Source organism: Lissotriton helveticus, assembly GCF_964261635.1.
Source record: "Lissotriton helveticus chromosome 1_1 unlocalized genomic scaffold, aLisHel1.1 SUPER_1_unloc_16, whole genome shotgun sequence".
Lineage (NCBI taxonomy): Eukaryota > Metazoa > Chordata > Amphibia > Caudata > Salamandridae > Lissotriton > Lissotriton helveticus.
The window spans coordinates 1,923,356-1,936,636 of NW_027611655.1; the positions used below are offsets into that span (position 1 = coordinate 1,923,356).

Genomic DNA, 13,281 nt, shown 5'->3' on the forward strand with positions numbered 1-13,281 from the left:
AGCATAGAATTTCTTTATAGTGCATTCCTCGCCAGCCTCGATCACTTCCATAATTGCATTTTTACTGAATCCTGACGCACCACCTTGTTTGTTATGCAAAAGACTCCTTATCTGTAAGTACTTAAAAAACTGTCTTTTATCGATTGCATACTTAGCTTGTAGTTCAGAAAACTGGCAGACGCCCTGCTGGCCCATTAGGTCTCCCATCCTTCTAATTCCTTTTCTTTCCCATTCTATGAATATACTATCAGAGACTACTTCCACGGGAAGATTTGGATTCCCTCTCAGTCTGGTGTAGAAATTATACCGCCCCAACCCAAATCTTTTAGTAAAGGCTTTCCAGACTATATAGGCCGCTAGGAGCGTCCTAAATCGTGTCCTTTTGTAATAACTAATTTCAGTATATTTAAAAAAAACATTTTCTGCTTCTAGACCCAGCAACAAACCATAAATTACCAGTGATCCCAACTCATTCCACCCATCCGTTTCTGCACCCCCACTAAGCCACCCATGTTTTGCAGGACTGCTGCCCAATAGTAAAACTTTAAATCTGGTAGTGCCCACCCCCCCCTCTCCCGTGGTAGTGTCATAAATCTAAGTGCTCTCCTAGTTTTCCCCTTTGCCCATATAAACCCATTAATCATATCTTCTATCTTCTTAAACAATTTAGATTCAAATAATAAAGGTATTGCCCTGAAAAAGTAAAGAAACTTAGGTAAAATCAGCATCTTTACTACATTTGTTCGTCCCACTATTGATAAATGTAAGTTATCTAATCTATCTAGATCTCTCCGTACTTTATTGATTAAAGGTGTTAGATTCTTTTCCACTAAGTGGTCTAAATCAGCTGAGATAGAAACTCCGAGATATGTGCCTGCATGTACAACTCGGGTATCTGTACAGATGGTGTTATGGTTTTTAATTATCTGGGTCTTATTAGTGTTAAGTTTATAACCCGAGATTTCCCCAAACTTCAAAGCTTCTATTTCCACTTGTATGATAGCTTCCATGGGTGTTGGTGTAATTATTGCGACGTCGTCAGCATACGCTAATATTTTGCAAAAACCTATTCTAGTAGGCAATGCTTTGATTCTATCACAGGTCTCTATTCTCCGAATTAATGGTCCATATAGATTGCAAATAACAGTGGAGAGCAGGGGCAACCTTGTCTCGTACCTCTCCTTATCTGAAATTGTGTTGTACTCCCCGCATTCACACGCACAGAGGCCACAGGATCTACGTATAGCCCCTGGATTGCTTTAATATACTTTTTTTTTACTCCTGATCTTTCAAGAGTATGCCACAGATAGTCCCAGGAGACCCGGTCAAATGCCTTTTCCGCATCTAATAGCATAATCGCCATTGGGTCCCCTGAGACTGCTGTGGCATCAAGTAAAGTTATTACCTTACGTATATGGTGCGTGGTGCCTCTTCCAGGTATGAAACCATGTTGATTATTGCTCACTACTCTATCTATTATTTTAGCAAATCGTGTTGCTAATACTTTAGAAAAGATTTTAGTGTCCGAGTTCATCAAAGTAATGGGCCTGTATAACCCTGGTTCTTCCGGAGGCTTTCCTTTCTTTAAGATTATCACTATTTCAGCCCCGCCCCATGAGTTAGGTATTGAATCTCCAGTTTGTGCTTGCTGCAACATCCTAACCATGTCAGCTTCTAAGATATCCCAAAATACTTTGTAAAACTCTATCGGGATCTGGTCTGGGCCTGCCGCTTTTCCAGAGGGGAGATTCAAGATAGCGTTTTTAATTTCTTCCCCCTGGAAAACTTCCTCTAGAGTATCTGCCTCTTCATCCGAAAATCTAGTCACTGGAATTTCTTGTAGATAATCCCTAATTTTAGTAGCATCTCCCCTTATTGATTCCTCATATAGCTTCTCATAGAAGTTTCTAAACACCTCCCTTATTTTCCCTGATTCTGTATGGATCCTACCAGTGGTATCCCTAATTTCCCTTACAGTTCCTGTCGCTTCTTGCTGCCTTGTTCGAACAGCTAAGGTTCTACCAACTGTTTCGCTGCATTCGTGGCATTTTTCTCTTTTTGCAGTATATAATTTTGCCGCCTTTCTAGCGATTTCTCCCTCTGCTTCCCCTTTCACTTTTAAAAGTTCCACAATTGCATTATCTACTGGAATACCGCCTACTATACATTGCTCTAATTTCTCTTCAGCCTTAAGCACTGCTTTTGCGAGTTCAGTATTTCTCATCTGCTCCTGTTTTCTCTTGTAAGAGTTAAAACTCAAAGTTTCTCCCCTGACCCCCGCTTTAAAAGCATCCCATACTACTCCTACGGTAGAGCTATCTCTATTAATATCGAAAAACTCTTTGATCCATACTTTCATGTGTTTCACGTATTTTTCTTCCTGCAGTGTTTCCCTTTCAAAAGTCCACTGTCTTTGCTCTCGAATATATGCTGCTTTTGGTAATGTAAGGATTAGTGGATTGTGATCACTTAGGATCCGTGGAAGTCTTTCTATTGTTGATTCCGATATAAGTACGTTTGATATAAAAAAATAGTCCAATCTTACACATGTTTTATGTGGGGCCGAGTAATATGTATAACCCTTATTTCCAGCATTTTTTTCCCCCCCAAACATCAGATAGAGTGTTATTTGCCACTAGTCCCTGCAGGGCTTGGCTAACGCGCCTCTTTCTCCCAGAGTATTTACCAAATGAGCCTAAACCCAGGCCTTCAGCCCCATTAATATTCAAGTCCCCTGCCATAATGATTCTGGGTGCCCAAGTAGCTAGTTCTACATCTAGAAATTGAAAAATCTCCGGATCATCCTCCGTTGATCCATATACAGTTATCAGCGTAGTCCATTCCCCATCTATCATACATTCAACCATTGCCCACCTTCCCCATTGATCTGATGCTTTTTTTCTTAGAAGCAAGTTTTTATTTCTAGATAATATTGCTACTCCCCTCTTTTTAACACCCTGCTGTGAACTTACTAAAACGTGATATCCCAATTGTTTTAAGTAGAATTCTTGTGAAGTCATAACGTGTGTCTCTTGTAATAAAATAAAGTCGACGTTCATTTGTCTCAATAACATTGACATTTTTAGCCTTTTCTGAGCATCATTTAGCCCACACACGTTCCACGTTACATATCTAGTCCCCATAAATAATTCATTTTTTTGTCACCATACTGATTCATATTATACATTTTGTACAGATGATTTCCTTTTTTAACCTTTTTTTCACCCATTTCCTCACTCTTATCCCCCTTGCTGGATGGATTTTTCCCCTCTATAGACACTATATCATTGTTATTTATATTCTTTCTTTTTTCATATTTTCGATTCCCCAGCCATTCTCTCAGTTCAGTTTTTTCATTCACTGAAATACTTCTCTTTTTTATATACCATGCCGTGCCGTGCCATGTCGTGCCCTGCTTCCCCCCTGGTTCCCCCCCAAGTCCCTCCCCCCCTCCCTTACCGGCAAATAGGTCAATCCTGACCTATATGTGACAGCCGAGCCCCCAGGGGGCGTTCCCTCCTCCACTCTCCCTTATTCCCTTCATCTGACCAGCTACTCCATCCCAATATCGCCTTTATTTCTTTATTATGGAAACTACTTGTCTTGTATCATTTATTTGATTAGAATTGTTACTCCGTTCCCTCTGTGTTCTCTCCTCTCGGAGATAGGTCAAATATTCCTGTGCAACAATTTCAGAAAGAATACTCTAAACTGACCGTTGCAGCCTACTTTAAGTCGAGATGGAAACAAGAGATAAACCTCACACCCTAGATTTTGAAAAGGAACTATAAGTTGCCTCATTCGCCATCTTCTCTCAACTGTTGTGTGACAGAAGTCTGGGAGAGCAAAAAAGGTTATATCCTTATATGTACGCTTTTTATATGGTTTAGCCTTAGTTATTAGTTCCTCTCTTAACAGATAGTTCCCAAGATAGACAAGAATTGCTCTTGAACTCGCGTTGCCTTTTTTTTGTAACAGGGGAAATCGATGTGCCCGTTGGACCTCTTTATCCCAGTCCCAGTTATTCATCTCAGGAAAGGCACCTTTCAACAACTCCACCACGTATGCTCTTACGTCTCCACCCTCTTTCCCTTCCTCCACCCCAAGCAGCCTTATGTTGTTTCGCCTCTGCCTGTTTTCAAAGTTTTCAAGTTTCCACTGTATATCAGACTCGGTTTTCTCCTGCCCCTGTCTGAATTCCTGAAGCTTTACCACCTCATCTTCTACTTTCCCAGTTCTCTCCTCTACCTCCGTCAATCTTCCAGAAAATTCACTGTAAAGCTCATTTACTTTATGGAGAGATCTCTGTATTCTCCTATTTGCTCGTTTTGCTCTTTTACTTTCAAGTCGTGCTTCTTCTTGCATTTGTTTGAGTGTAGAAAATAAGAGATCAAATCTACCAGTATCTGTATCTAGATCTGGAAAGTCTTGTTGTTGATCATGACCCTGTGCTTTCCCCCGCGACTGTTCCTTGGCGGTCTTCACTTTTTGTGAGTCATCTCGTCTTAGACCATCTTGCTGTTTTTGTGATGGAGGTAATTTATCCCAGTTTAGCTTTTTAGGCCACCCTCTTTGTGTCGCAGCCAATTGCCTGCTGCCTGCTAACTCCTATGTGTGACCCCCTGTGCTTATGCTTTTTAGCGGGTCCTTTCTGTTCCATCTCAGATAACTCAGAGAACTCAGATAGCGAGGAATAGTCATCTGTTTCCTGCGAGCTATTTGATGAGTTGCGACCTGAGGTAGAGGTAGAGCTCAAGTCAGTACCAGTGAGTCCCCCTCCTTCTTTATTATTGTTACCTGGTGAGGCACACTCATCCCTATATTGTCCTTGTACTGGCAAGCGTCTAGTGTTACTACTGCTACTGCCCCCTTTATTTTCAAGTTTTCTACGGTCTTGTGTTATAGGGTCATTTGTTTTAATAGACCTTATAGGGCCAGCCAGTCTATGAGGCTGTGGTATCATAGTTGTTTTGGGGATAGCACCACTTGGGTTGATTGCAGTTTTTGCCCCTGCCGTAACACCTTTGCTTGTCATTGTTAATGTACTTGTACTTGTACTGGTGCTTGTACTGGTGCTTGTGCTGGCGCTGACTGGAGCATTGTTACTCCCCCCTAGTTGCAATGGTATCAGACCTTGCTCGGCACTATAGGCAGCGCCATTATTTTCATATGTGAGCTCTATTTCTGCTTCTCGTCGTCTCGGGGGTAATACACTCCCCTCTCCAATCAAGAAAATCAGATCGTCTTGTTTGGTTAACTCTGTGGCTGTGCTTATCTGTTGCATCAAGTCTCGCTCAGACAAAGTTGGATCACTAACAGAAATCGGTTGAGGTAGTGTTTGCGGCAATTGTGGCAATAATAGATTAGGTATTTCCTTATTTGAGAGCACATCTGCCCTCCCCTCCTTTGGTGAGCTAGTTATCGCTTCCAGCGCATTGTTGCACTCACGTGCACCACTCAGTAATTTTGCCAGTTGCGCAACCACTTCCACTGCTCCCTGCTCATTACACAGTGTCTCTGTAGGCTGCAGCTGCAGCGGATCAGGCGGCTTCATTTTACAGTCTAGACTGACATCAGGATCACTAGCCCATCCCTTGTTTGTGTTCATGACTTCGCCGCCCATAAAAGCAAGTCCAATCACCTGCTCTGTAACTTCAGCCGGCCCAGGCTCAGAGCGCACCACAGTTTCTGCAGCTCGCATCTCGGTGTCAGCTGTGTCAGCTGAGTCAGCCTCCGCCACCTCCGCAGCTCCTACTCCCGTCAATGCGTCGATCTGCTCATGCAGCGCAGCCTCCGCAGCTGAGCCCGCTGCCTGCTCGAACTCCGCCCTCCCCGCCGCAGGCGACCCTCCACAGCCCTGCAGGACGGGTGGTACCATCGGGTCTAGAATCTCGGCTTCCCGCTCGAACAGACCCTCAGTCAGAACCGCGGGATTAATCACCAACGCTGAAGTCGCTCGCTCCAGCCGGGGAGAGAACGACTCGAATATCAAGGGCTGCCGGAGGATTGCCTCCCTCACAGGGTCCACAGTATCCAGAAGTAAGTCACCGCAGTTATCCTCTCTTCTTTTTTCATTAGTCAAACAGCGCTCCAGCTCACGCTTTTTTGCTGCCTCTCTTCTTACTTGAGCTCTGTGGCGAGCCTTTGCCCTTAGGTTAGTTGCTGGGGTGTCTGGTTCACTCTGCGTCCCAGGCTCTTCACCCCTCCGCTTATGTCCAGTTTGCTCCTTCGGTAGCCTCTGTGTCTTTGGGGCCATAGTCCGTCTGATCGCCTTCCAGCTCCCAAAGAGATGTGCCGCTGCTTCCCTTATTGCAGTCGCTGTTATCTTCCAGAAAATGCTCTCTCTCAGTAAAAGACCTTCTGCATATAGCCATATGTGAGTAGACACCGAGTTATGCAGGTCCTCAAGCATCACTGTATGCTCACAGTTACACAGGTTGCGTGACCAGACCTTGAACAGTCATTAGGCAATTATTATTCACTCTACGCCACTAAATCACCATTAAATCCTGGTCATCACAAGGAGAGTGAGACGAGGCTGCTCCCCCTTACGGACTGCCGGCGGCCATCTTGGCCCTACACAAATCTCCGAACACCTTTACTTCCAGATCCACACAGACTCCAAGACCACCCTCAGAGGCACCCTCATCTACAGACCCCCGGGACCACGCACACAATTCAGCGAAGCCATCGCAGACTAAGTCAGTCCACACGACCTCACCTCCACAGACAACATCCTCCTAGGGGACCTCAACTTCCACCTGGAGAACAACAAGGACTGCAACACCACCGCCCTGCTGGACAACCTCGCCAACCTCGGAGTCAAGCAACTAGTGAACACCCCCACCCACTACGCCGGCCACACGCTTGACCCCATCTTCTCCTCCAGCAAGCACATCTCCTTCAGCCACTCCACCGGACTACACTGGACAGACCACAGCTGCGTCCACTTCAACTTCAGGAGAACCACAACCCACCACCACCCGCAACAGTTTCCCCGCAGAAGCTGGACCAAGATCACCGCCGACTAGCTCGCCACCACCCTCAGCCAGAACCCGCCCACCAACACGACGGACCCCGACGAAGCAGCCCGCAACCTCACACAGTGGCTCACCGACTGCGCCGACGAACTCGCACCACTGAAGAACACTCCCAGCAGACCCGGCAGCAGGAAAGCCTTGTGGTTTACCAACGACCTCAAAAACTCCAAGAAAACCTGCCGCACCCTCGAGAAAGCCTGGCGCAACGACCAGACAGAAGAACACATGACAGCCCTCAAGAACGCCACCCACAAACATCACCAGCTGATCCGTACCACCAAGAAGACAGCATTCAAAGAACGACTGGACAACAACACCCACAACAGCAAGGAGCTCTTCAGCATCGTTAAAGTGCTCTTCAACCCCAGCGCCTGCAACACCGACATCACTCCCTCGCAAGACCTCAAGACCACCCTCAGAGGCACCCTCATCTACAGACCCCCAGGACCACGCACACAATTCAGCGAAGCCATCGCAGACTTCGTCAGTCCACACGCCCTCATCTCCACAGACTACATCCTCCTAGGGGACCTCAACTTCCACCTGGAGAACAACAAGGACTGCAACACCTCCGCCCTGCTGTACAACCTCGCCAACCTCGGACTCAAGCAACTGGTGAACACCCCCACCCACTACGCCGGCCACACGCTTGACCCCGTCTTCTCCTCCAGCAAGCACATCTCCTTCAGCCACTGCACCAGACTACGCTGCGTCCACTTCAACTTCAGGAGAACCACGACCCACTACCACCCGCAACAGGTTCCCCGCAGAAGCTGGACCAAGATCACCGCCGACCAGCTCGCCACCACCCTCAGCCAGAGCCCGCCCACCAACACGACGGACCCCGATGAAGCAGCCCGCAACCTCACACAGTGGCTCACTGACTGCGCCGACGAACTCGCACCACTGAAGAACCCTCCCAGCAGACCCGGCAGCAGAAAAGCCTCGTGGTTTACCAACGACCTCAAAAACTCCAAGAAAACCAGTCGCACCCTCGAGAAAGCCTGGCGCCACGAACAGACAGCAGAACACATGACCGCCCTCAAGAACGCCACCCGCAAACCTGCAGAGAGCTGGAAACATGGCGAGCTGAGCGTCCTCCTGAAGAAACCCACCGCGGACCCCATGGACCTGAAGAATATACGCCCGCTCTCGCTCCTCCCCTTTCCAGCCAAAGTCATCGAGAAGACCGTCAACAGACAGCTCTCCACCTTCCTCGAGACCAACGGATCTCTCGACACCTCACAGTCCGGCTTCCGAGCAAACCACAGCTCCGAGACCGCCCTCATCGCAGCCACCGACGACATCAGGTGCCTGCTCGACAACAGGGAAACGGGAGACATGGCCATATGCAAATCATCCTTGACCCTGTGCCTCATGGGAACAGTCCAGCCCGAACTGCCAAGCCATGTCTTTCCTGGACCGGAATCAAGCATCCTAGGACCGGTTTCCCCATGAGGCACAGGGTCAAGGCTGATTTGCATATGGCCATGTCTGAACTGGGGTGGTGTGGAGTGCAAAAAAAAGATGGATTTAGGCCCAGATCTCTTTAGGCCCAGATCTCTGTACTGGGGTAAATGTATGACATTGTTCTGCATTCTGTCCATTAACTGTTGTTTTGCTTTTGTTAATATGAGGCATTCATCTCTTTGGGTGCTGTACACAACTGTACCATGTAGAAGGCAGAACTACGTATTGTGTTAAAGGAATTTGCAACAGACAACAATAGTACACATTTGCTGATATATTTCGAAATGTGTGAATACTTTGTGAACTACCCCCTGGTTTACGTTAAAAGGATATTGCAAGATAAAGTCATGGACCTCCCAGTGAGTTGCAATATACTGTTTACATATGGTAGGGATATTTTATTTATGTTACAGTTCTTGGTCATGCACTCCATCTTCTTTCCCTCAGTGCTTTTTTAAACTTTTGTGGCATCTAGTTAATGAAAAATGTGAGATCTTTAGTATTAACAATCAGTTGTTTTTTACTTGTAGCCAAAATGTTATGTAGCTTAAGTATTAAAACCGAGTGTATGATTTCTGGTAACTCCTGGATATATTCATGTTGTGGTATAGCAACTTAAACAGTAAAGTAAGGAAATGTGTTTCAATAGGTGCATCCTTATCAGCTATTGAAGAAGAATTTCCAGAGGAAAAAGATCTGAAGAAAGAGAGAGGGATATATCAAGTCTCACTTCATTTAGGCGGCATCAACATTTCTGTCCAGCGACCTCCCTTTCATATTCTCTATAATATGTTGCTGGGGGCACAGTGACTCCTCAGCTGGAATCTAATACATTATTACAGTAGAGTAGATCTGTTGTTTTCTTATTGCGGTTGGCCACAATTAGACGTAATAACTTATTACAGTGAGTTGTGACATGATGCCTGCTGCCAGAGCCAACAGCCAAGGTGAAAGGCAGGTCAAAGAGCCCCATTGCAGGTGCAGTTTAAACAAAGAAAAGGAGAACTGCCTTTTTAGGTCGAGCTTGGGCAGCTCATGCGCTGCTCTGCGAGGCATGCTGTATTCGAGAATAGAAGCCAAACCCTGCCCATATTTGTCATTGGCTTGTGTCAATGTTCTTCGTACATGCTGACTTCTGATTCGTTAACAGGCTTGTTTGTGCCTCCTTAGTACCGTCTTGTCTTAGTTTGTTATGATTGATATTTAAATCAAGGAATGCAATGGTGGATTTATGTACTATGGATGTAAATGTGGGATGGTTCTGGATGGTGTTGAGGTACGTGACAAAATTGTCAAAGTCTGTCTCACTTCCTGTCCAAATCAGAAAGATGTCATCTATGTACTGCTTCCAACATTTAATGTTGGAGCGGTACACATTGTCAATATTGAGAGCAAATGTTTGCTCCACATAGTTCATATAGGTATTTGCAAGATTTGGCGCAAAAACTGCTTCCATGCTGGTGCCAGAGCACTGCTGGTAGTAGTTGCCACCTGTAAGCACTGGGACCACCAGTTCTTCGGGGGGTAGCATGGCTCGAGCAGGAAGGCAGCCAGGGGCTTGCGTGTAAAGCAGCTACTTAACACACACATCCAATGAAACACACAGTGGCGCAATAATGGAGACCACACCAGTAGTTGTATTTGAAAAATCAAGATCGTTTATATAGGCTTTCAATTAGATCAATGCATTGGTAATTCATTAGCATTTCAGATAAGCATTTCATTAAGACATTTCATGAATCACGTGCAGATTGCATTTCCTGTCAAGGGGTAAACGTTTCATTAAGCATTTCAGTAAGACTTTTCATTAAAATAATAACCAGCTCATCTAAGCAATGAAACATTAACTAACCCCGCCTGTCGCATCAGACTCTTTGACAGGCAAAGGGGTAATTGTATAAACCTGGAGGATCCTACAAGAAGCGACTATAGTATTGCGTGTAACTAACACATCAGATCTCTCATGGACGCTCTTCCTGGAAGGTAATAAAACATATCAGCAAGTACTTATCAGTCTAACAAGGAACTTCAAAGAACACAGCCTTTAGTCAGCAACTACAAGCCTTTCTTCTTGTGAATACAGATCGGTTTGCGACCCAGATCAGATCATCAGAATATTGTGGAAGTCCACCTCTGCAAGAAAATTCAGTACAGTGAAGTGACTCTCCCTCTCATTAACAGGCTTGTAAATATGGTACACTTTGAACATATCAGGCTTGTAAATATTGGGGAACGTTGAACATATCAGGCTTGTAAATATGGTGCACGTTGAACATATCAGGCTTGTAAATATGGTGCACTACGGTCTAATGAGGAAAGTGTCTGACCCTCCAGCCTCCAAATACTTGAGGCACATTCAAAAGGTGGCCAACAGGGCCCAGTCACAGTTAACCCCGTGGGAGGGGCGACCTCGGGCCACACTCGGCCTACCGCCCTCCTCCCCAGGGGGTTACCTCTCTGCTTCGGCCCTCAGGGGCCCTTGCGTAGGCTGGAGTCGGCGGGAGAAGCTTCCGCCGGTTGGGGGACCTCTCGCGGCCTGACGCGGTGCCAAACGCTGCTACAGCGCACCGGCGCCAGGGGCGAGAAACACACACTGCGGGACCAAGCGGAGGGGCGTTTCCAGCTTCGGGCCCCCTCCGCGATGAATCGTGGCCTGTTCCGGGTGCCGGCCTTAAAAGAAGGGCTGGATCGGAGCAGCCAATAGCTGTGCGGCGTGGCGGGGGTCGTGGCCGATGACGAGGCCGGAGTTCCCCCGTCACGTGCTGCAGGTAGGGGAAGGCCTCAGGCCTAGCGGCCTAGTGAGTACGTTGCGGCGGCCCTCTTCTGACTCCTGGGGCCTCCGAGGAGGAATCAATGGCGCGCCCCTTCATAGGAGTGCCGGGGCAGACGAAGGAGGATACTTCCCGGCCCAGCGCGGCCTCTCAGGGTTTCCGGCGGCCCTCTCCTGGCATACGGGGGCCGCCGAGGGGGGATACACCCTCCCTCTGAGGACATTCCACGACACCCCGGGAGGGCGCGGACGGCTCCGGGCCGTGGCGGTGAGTTGGCCTGGCAATTAGCGCTTCTGGGCTCAGCGCTCGGGGACAGCAGGTGAGCGCTTGTGGGCCAACGCAGCGCCTCGCAGGCAGGATGTTCCCTGAGGGGAAAAACGCCTAGGAATTCCAGTGCCTCACAGGGGACTTCAGCGATAGAGTCACGAGGGCACAGTTAGCTCAGGGCAGGCAGGATGGGAGCAAATAATAGCGCTTGTCATACAGTTCAGTCAGGGGGAGACAGGTAGGCCCAGTTGTAGGCGGGGGATGCGCAGGGCAGCACAGTCCAGTACCTGGTCTCAGGAAGCAGTTTTGTTGGCGCTTGGATGGTTCTGCGCCCTTAGTTACTTGTTTCTTGAAGTGGAAGAGGGGGGGGGTGATGAGTTGAAGGCTTGAAGAATTTCGCCTCAGTCACTGCAGATGGGCCCTGGGGTTCCCTACGACTGGGCCAGATCAGGGGGCTAGCTTTGGACACCTCACCCAGCTTAAGAGGCAGCACCTAGATCCTGTCACTCCCAGTAGCATAGGTTCCTCACTAGGCCCTCCCGCCTAAAACTCCTGCGTTGGTTCCCCAGGTCAGTGATGCCCCAACTGACTAGAAAAAGTTCCCTCCCTTGCTTATATATGCCCAGGTCAGGTGACCACTCTCTAAGGCGGGAAAAGTCAGGTCCGCCTTTCTTCTGGAAGGTTCCAAGTGCTTCCCCACTCTAACTATGGACAGGGGCTGGGTGGCTGGCATTGCAACATTGTATGGGGACCCAGCCTGCTCCTGGCAACTAGGGTGCTACACTAAAAAGACCACGCTGCAGTAGCAGGGGCCAGTGGCAGCCATGTTGGAAGTAGAGAGCACCTGCACCCTAACACAGATTAGCTATGAAAAGGTGCCCGAAGACCTAAGGGCCAACAAAAAGTAGGTGGAAAAAATGAGTTAAGTGCAAAAAATCACGGGGAAAGACCACCCTAGGGCTGACACGTCTAACATGCGTCCCCCCCAGCTGAAAGTGGGGAGAGCTACCCAACCTCTAGGGAGTTCTCGTCACTAAGGTGGAAAAACCGGGAGAGACCGTCAGCATTGGCGTGGTCAGCTCCGGGCCGATGTTCCACCCTAAAGTCCATCCCCTGTAGGCAAGTGGACCACCTTAGCAACTTAGGGTTTTCGCCTCTCATTTGCATAAGCCAGCGAAGGGGTCGGTGGTCGGTTTGAACCAGGAAGTGAGAGCCAAAGAGGTATGGCCTCAACTTCTTCAAAGCCCAGACCACAGCGAAGGCTTCTCGCTCGATGGTACTCCATCGCCGTTCCCGCGGGAGGAGTCTTCGGGAGATGAAGGCCACAGGTTGGTCTTGGCCATCATCGTTGAGCTGCAACAGCACGGCGCCTACGCCATGCTCTGAGGCATCTGTCTGCACGATGAATTCTTTTTGGAAGTCCGGAGTGGCCAGCACCGGAGCGGTGCACATCGCGCGCTTCAGTGTTTCAAATGCCTCCTGGCAAGCAGCCGTCCAGATGACCTGATGTGGCTGCTTTTTGGACGTCAACTCAGTCAACGGGGCCACAATGGTACCATACCCCTTGACGAATCTGCGGTAATAGCCAGTGAGGCCGAGGAAAGCTCGGACCTCAGTCTCAGTTTTGGGGGGCTCCCAGGCCATGATGGTCTCAATTTTGGCCTGGAGGGGTTGCACCTTACCTCCACCCACCAAGTGTCCCAGGTACACGACAGAGCCCTGTCCAATCTGGC

The 13,281-nt window shown here is 48.2% G+C and overlaps 1 protein-coding gene across 1 annotated transcript in view; it reads left to right on the top strand.

Annotated features, from left to right (window-relative positions):
- Positions 1 to 13,281, top strand: part of LOC144805603 (uncharacterized) — a 56,460-nt gene that overhangs the window by 22,781 nt on the left and 20,398 nt on the right. The window lies entirely within an intron of this gene.